The sequence below is a fragment of the Triturus cristatus genome, chromosome 5_2, assembly GCF_964204655.1.
Source record: "Triturus cristatus chromosome 5_2, aTriCri1.1, whole genome shotgun sequence".
Classification (NCBI taxonomy): Eukaryota; Metazoa; Chordata; class Amphibia; order Caudata; family Salamandridae; genus Triturus; species Triturus cristatus.
In genome coordinates, this window is record NC_140588.1 from 1010291703 (window position 1) to 1010298382 (window position 6680).

At 49.7% G+C, this 6680-nt stretch overlaps 1 long non-coding RNA gene across 1 annotated transcript in view; it reads right to left on the bottom strand.

Moving 5' to 3' along the window:
- The window catches only part of LOC146829583 (uncharacterized), a 493129-nt gene extending 492103 nt beyond the window's left edge, over positions 1-1026 (bottom strand). The window contains exon 1 of the long non-coding RNA XR_014962015.1: positions 947-1026. This is a non-coding gene — a long non-coding RNA (uncharacterized LOC146829583). The remainder of the gene's footprint in view (positions 1-946) is intronic.
- Between the last annotated feature and the right edge of the window lie 5654 nt (positions 1027-6680).

The window sequence follows — 6680 nt, forward strand, 5'->3', positions numbered from 1 at the left end:
AGGTGAGCCCTGGTTGTGAAGCACCTGGCCAGAGGAGAGAGGTGCCAGCACCCCCCCCCGCGGCCCGCGATGTGAGGAGGCCGGCTGCGGGAGGGGGCGGAAATGGTGTAGAAGCAAGTGCGGTGCCCACCCGCATGGACGGAGCTCACCCGAGTCCTGTACCGGCAGCAACACCCCGAGTGAAGCGGCACCAGCAGCCCCGGCCCCCCCCCGCGCGGTCCGTGGAGCGTGGAGACCTGCTGCGGGGGCGGGACGAACTGAATGTAAAAGCGGAGCCCACCCGCAGCACAATACACCGGTTCTGCTGACGAACATACAGTAAAAGCGGAGCCCACCCGCAGCACAACACGCCGGTTCTACTCGTTTTCTCCCCCCCCCCCCCGCCTGCGCAGCAGGAGAAGTGTGCGAGGCTGCCGCGGGAGGGATGGAGATATGCCCAGGAACTGTACGCGGCCAGCGCCGCTCACAACACTCCAGAAATAAATGCCTAAATGCCCGGAAAAGCGGCGAAGACATCTGCGAGTGGCCCCCAACCCCCCTCCCTGCCGCGCGAGGACTGTTGGAAGCTGCCGCGGGCAGGGAGGGCGATCGTAAGTGTACAGAACGGCTGCCGCTGGCCATCGAATCGTGCCCCACCTCGTTGGACCCCCGGCTGCATGGAGGGAATGCAGGTCAGCGGCCAGCGCCGCCAAAACACACCTACGCTGAGTGCGCGATGGCACTGACTGACAATATGCCCCACTGAAGTCACGAATGAGCTGGGAAGCCCCTGCGTGACCAAAAGAGCATGTCTCCCCCAACACACACACACAGAGAAATGCCTCGCCCTCTGAGAAGCCGACTGACTGAGCCTGTGCCCCCCACCTGCCTCTGCCCACTGACAGAGCCTGTGCCCCCATCTGCCTCTGAATAGACATTAAAAAAATAAATAAAGGAAAAGACTTACCTGCTGCCCAGCCCCTCTCCTGCACTTCACTGGTCTGCCTGGCTCCAGCTCCCCTCCAGCTCTCCTACTCACGAGTGAAGCCTGGAGAAGAGGAAAAGAAAACAAGGTATAGAGTTCTGGCAGCACAGAAGGTTGCTGCTGCATGGGACAAGCAACACTGCCACCCAGTGGCCACTGGTGGTATTGCAGAAACAAGGAAACAAACAAGCATGCAGCAATCCAAGGAAGTCCAGCAGCCACAGGAGACCGACGGCTCGCAGCGCAAGGAAGAAGAGGCAGCAATGCACGTACCGCAAGGTCTGACGGATGCGCGATGGTGAGCGCACGGGAATGCGACGGAGGCGCACAGGAATGTGCCAGAAGCGCAGGAACGCGACAGAAGCACAGGAAGAAGAGACGGTGTGCCACAGGGATGCAGCGCTATCCCACAGCGACAAGGAGGAAGAAAAGGAAATGGTGTCAAGCCACATCCACCCCAGCGAGGACTGCGCTGTCGCCGCATCAAGTGGAGCGAACCCTCGAGAGAACAAACTGACTCAGCGCAGATGTACCCCGGACGCGGACAGTACACTGCAGCGCCTACAGGAGAGGAACCCACTGAAGAGGATGGGCGCAGCAAGTATCCAACACTGGCGGGCAAGGATGTCGAGCCACACCCAGTGGCGCCAAGAAGCCACCACATCAAGAGATCATGGTACAAGGAGCAACGCTACACTGAAGATGTACCACGACGGTACGAAGAGTAGCACGCACCAGCACCTGACAAGGCAGCGGACACAGGTAGTCACACGACGTGATGCACCTCGTGAAGCCGACCAGCCAAATGGTCGCACCACAAAGGCCAAGCCGACCTGCCAAACGGTCGCACCACAAAGGTCAAGCCGACCAGCCAAATGGTCGCACCACAAAGGCCAAGCCGACCTGCCAAACGGTCGCACCACAAAGGTCAAGCCGACCAGCCAAATGGTCGCACCACAAAGGCCAAGCCGACCTGCCAAATGGTCGCACCACAGAAGCCGACTCGCCAGGAGTTGCACAAGGAGGTGACCGACGCACGGGTCATTTAAGCTACAAAGCAAGAGGTCTGACGACAAGACCGAAGATATCCTGCCAGTGATCGGCAGCGCGGACCGTCAAGTATTTATTTATTTATTTATTTAGCGACTTGTAAAGCGCCTGGTGACCCGAGGGCATCCCCGCGCTATAAGTGGTCCAAGAAGCTCAAGAAGAACCAAAGTAACTGGTGAAAGGGAGAAGAACGAAGTGGACCATGAGCATGGCCCCACGAACTTCAACCAAAGTAACTGGTGAAAAGGAGAAGATGAAGAGAAGGTCACGACCCTAACTCGGAATGCTGAGGAAGATGAAGAGAGTGTTCTCGGACGAGGACAAGACCAGGGGGAACACGTGCAGAGTGTGCGCGCTGCATGGAGAAGCCTGGCCAGACCAAGAGGAGAACAGAAATGGTCCAGAGTGGGTCGTGAAGGGAAGAAGATATCTGAGTGGCATGTTTGCCACTACAAGAAGAGAAGGAAGATGACATCGGAGTGGCACGTCTGCCACTAAAAGAAAAAGGGGAAAGAAAGAGATCTGAGCGGCACGGTTGCCACTGCAAGAAGAAGGAGAAGAAGTCAGAGTGACATGACATCCTCACGGAGAAAGAAATAGAGGAAAGAGAGAGGAGTGTGGCAAGACTACTCACACCTCAAAGACAAGGAAGGTGACAAGCGTCAGAACACAGTGCGCAAGTCCTGAAGAACCCCCGTGGCATGGAGAAAAGACCATCTGTTTGACGATGCTTTCAGCACACCTGGGATCTGCAGAGGTGAGCAGGCCGTACCATTCGAAATACCCAACTTTGGGGTTACACGGACACTGGTCGATGCCAGCCGTGGTGACTCAGGGGCAAAGGCCTCAGGGATGCCAGTGAGATAGAGTGTCCCCGCGACGAGAGATGGTCATCAGCCGCCCTTCAGCAAAGGTCCCAGGAGGATGAAGACTTCGCGTGCTAAAGACAGGAGCCAACAGCCACCCTCCAGGTCTGACTGCGGCATCTGAGGTGAGACCTGTCGTCTCCTCCGCACCCGCACTTATCGGCATGGAAGTAACACGATACAGGACACTTAACCCAGGCCAGATCTGATGAAGAGGGCCTCAAGGATATCCCGTGGCAGGGGAACACCTGTGAGAGGGGCACCCTGGTGAGAGGGGTGTCTTGCGAATGACCCGTCTTTCTGCAAACCAGAACACACGCCACAGATAAAGAAAAGGACTGGACTAAAAGATAAACGGCAACATCTAGCGGTGAACCACAAGAACTCAACTGTGTTTGTCGCCAAGAAAGTAAAGCGAAGAAAAGACTGTGAGTACAACTTCAAAGCAGAGTCGTCAACAGACTGGATCCATCGAGCACCCAGGCTGGTGCCACAGTGAACTGGTAATCGTCCGCGACGGGAAGAGCATCGTCCGCGACAGGAAGAACATCGTCAGCGACAGGAAGAACATCGTCTGTGACTCCAAGCAGCTGAAGCGTGAGCGATTCTGCAGAAGTTTGGTCACTGTATTACATCTGTATATATATTTCTTTCTCCCCTAGGTTGAACATTGACTCTGGGTTTTTGTTATTAAAAATTGGGAGGAATGTAGTGTCCTAGCATGGACACGTTCTAGTGTTCAGCAGTGTGTCCTACACTGTACACCCACCCACCACAGACGTCACTGGGTCAGGTGACGCTGTTAATAAAAAGGGCCGAGCGCACGTGCTCGAGGCCAGTTAACCCACCATCCAAGCATGTGTCCTGTGTCCGTCATTCCCAGCATGAGGGCCTAGGGCCCCAACATCACAACACAGTCCTCCTCGGCTGCCATGTTGGAGAGGTCGGAGTGCTCCGTCACGGGAGGGAAACCACCACAGTCCTCAAGGATAGTGTAGATTGGGCCCAGATGTCTGGTAGGGCGTGGAAGACTGTGTTGAGGGAAAGGCTTTGGATGTATCGGATTCCTCCTCATTCTGTCACAGAACATAGTCAGTTTCGCCTTTTGAGAGCAAGAGAACCTGTTTCTAAATTGTGCCCAAGGTGGATTAAAAAAAATGGCAGGATTTGTGGCTGATGATTTGCAAAATACTTTTCTGAAGGTGAAACATCACCAGGATAAGATGAAGGAAAGTTATGATTCTAAGTGGAAAGTGAAGGTTCCCACTTTTGTTGTAGGCGATTGGGTGAGGTTATTTAAGCCTGGTATAGTTGCTAAAGGAACTTCAAAGTATGGTTCTGCGCGGAGAGTTGTTAAAGTCAACTTAAACAATATTGTGACCCAGGATAGTGAAGTGTGGAATGTGAGGCGTGTTGTCAAATGTGGTTCTGGAATTAATGGTGACATTTTCCTGATACAATTTGTCTAGCAATGCTGAAGACAGTTGTCTGGGTGAAAACTCTGGGAATTCCTTGAATATTTCTATAAGGTTTGACTCAGTAGCTTCAAGAGTTCAAGAGTTAAAGTGAGCGGGAGGATTGCTACTCCCCCCGTGAAATTCAAAGATTATGTTCAGTTTTGTTTTTTCTTTTTCTTTATTTCAAAAGGGTGAGATGTGTTCTATTCTACTTCCTCATTTCCCTATCCCTTCAAGATATTCCTGTACAAGTTATTTATATTCAAATTGCTATCTGTGATCTGTTGCCATGGTGCATGGTATTCCATGTTCCATGCAGCAGAAGCTGAGAAGATTTTGTGCAGTTGGATGTACTGTGCTGGACCTGAATAAACTACAATTTTATTTGTATTAACTTGCATTGGATTCTTCATTACAGACATGTTTTGGAATTTTCCATTTGCTTGAGAAAGCCTTTCCTTGACTCCCTATTGATTGCAGATAGTCCTTTACACTAGCACTTATAACTAGCTGGCTAGATTATGGCAGTGCACTCCTGGTAACTTTTGTCAAGACTGCAGGTGATTCAGAAGGCACCATTCAGACTGGTCTGTGGTATTCGATCCAGTACTTCTTCAGTTTCAATTTTAAGATCTCTACAGTGGCTCCCATAAGAAAGTGTTGTACTTTTAGGGTTCTTCACATGCCAACAGAGTCTTGTATAGAGAAGATTCGGCCTAACTTCAGTCTAGAATATGGTTTTTCCATTTTTGACTACTCTTAGATCCTCGAATACTGCATTGGCATTTCCTCGCCCTATTTGAACAACTCACAATGGAGGATGTTCCTATTATTTTCTGGCTCTGCACCATTGAAATATGTTATCATTTGAAATCTACACTTACCAACATTTTATAATTTTTAAAAAACGTTTAAAAACCTGGTTATTCTAAGGTCTCAGTCGGAAACATCCTTCTGGTTGAAGCATTAGCGCTGGGATACTCCAGCCTAACATAACATTACAAAAAATAACATAACAAAAAATAGCATCCAGCAAATTCCACCCTTACTTCTCTGCTATCTAGATTCTTCGACTACTTTGTTAAGTTTTTCTTATTGCCCATTCACAAAATTATTAAGGAAGTCAGTACTAAAGTTTTTGAAGATATCTTTTGTTGGAAAGGTATTTCAGATGTGATTGGACCACATTTTCTTAGTACCGAAATGGAATGTGGGTACTAACAAAATGGGTATTGTACCAGACGTGGTACAAAAGTGGCCTTCTACAGCTACAATACCTGTCAAGGTGAACCACAAAATTCCCTAAATTAACTCGTGCCTAAACCCTCTGGTATCTTTGCATAACAGCAGTCAGCCTTACCCTAGAGGCAATGTGTGACTATTTATGCAGCACACAAAAAGAAATAAAGTGAAAACACCACACAAGAAAATACCACACCAATTTAGAAAAATTGAATAAATATTAATAAAGTATTTGACAACAAAATGACAAAATTCCAATTAGTAGAACCGGTAATATGCAATTTGAATGATTTCAGGAAAGTAAAGTGCCTGAAAACAAAAAGCGTCACTCGCGGTTATCTTGTCATGTGGGACTGGGTCAAAGTCACAAGTTAGGGGTGCTGGACGGATGCAGGGACCAGGTTAGTCCTGCTGAAAGATTTACCTTTCCAGTCCAGTGCAAAGAGTTTGCTTGCGGTGGAAGGGGCCGCGAGGAGAAGGGAGAGTGTTGCGGATATAGCACGAAGATCCTATTGGGTGCTGGGGACGGTTGTTGCTAGAGCCAGTGATGCTATAGTGCAAAGTGCAGATCTCACGCTGCAGTGCGTCATTGGTGGTCATTGTGGGGCAAAGAGCCAGGTTTGCTGGAATTTTGCATTGGCGGGCGGCATGAATTATTTGTAATTTGGCAGCAAGCCTTGCTCACACTGCTGTAAACATTGTGCCACCCACTGGTAGCAATATAATAACCAAGGGTTTATGATCAGTCCTCACAATAAACCTAGTTCCCCACAGAGACATAGAGTAATGCTTAGCACCCCGTATGGGTTGAAGTATATCTCTCAATCACAGAGTCGTTCCTCTCTGCAGTAGCGGCTGCTGACATCCATAAGTGGAGAGGTAGAAAATTAATAATTTTGACCCACTGACAAGCACTCTCAATCATGGCTCATTATAAAGAGTGTTTAGAATGAACCACAGCTGGCAGTTCTGGAGTTGAGGCTGAAGGCAGTGCAATTTTCTCATAGAGAGTCATAACCATAGAATTAAAAATAAAATGACTACTTATCCAAAGGCTCACCTCTTCCGGTTCTTGGTGTGCTTCCAGTCAGTGGGAGCGCG